The sequence below is a fragment of the Rhinopithecus bieti genome, unplaced genomic scaffold (assembly GCF_001698545.2).
Source record: "Rhinopithecus bieti isolate Rb0 unplaced genomic scaffold, ASM169854v2 scaffold_32081, whole genome shotgun sequence".
Taxonomy (NCBI): domain Eukaryota; kingdom Metazoa; phylum Chordata; class Mammalia; order Primates; family Cercopithecidae; genus Rhinopithecus; species Rhinopithecus bieti.
Window position 1 is genome coordinate 2,379,638 of NW_016814436.1, and position 424 is coordinate 2,380,061.

Genomic DNA, 424 nt, shown 5'->3' on the forward strand with positions numbered 1-424 from the left:
TTTTGTATTTTTAGTAGAGACAGGGTTTCACCATGTTGGCCAGGTTGGTCTCCAACTCCTGACCTCAGGTTATCCACCCGCCTTGGCCTCCCAAAGTGCTGGGATTACAGGTGTCAGCCACAGCGCCCGGCTGGTGTAAGCTGTTTTTATTAACTCATCCAGGACCTGCCTAGAAAGTCTCCTACTCCCCTCTATCAAAACAAACAAACAGGCCGGGCGCGGTGGCTCAAGCCTATAATCCCAGCACTTTGGGAGGCCGAGACGGGCGGATTACGAGGTCAGGAGATAGAGACCAACCTGGCTAACACGGTGAAACCCCATCTCTACTAAAACTACAAAAAACTAGCCGGGCGAGGTGTCGGCTCCTGTAGTCCCAGCTACCCGGGAGGCTGAGGCAGGAGAATGGCGTGAACCCGGGAGGCGG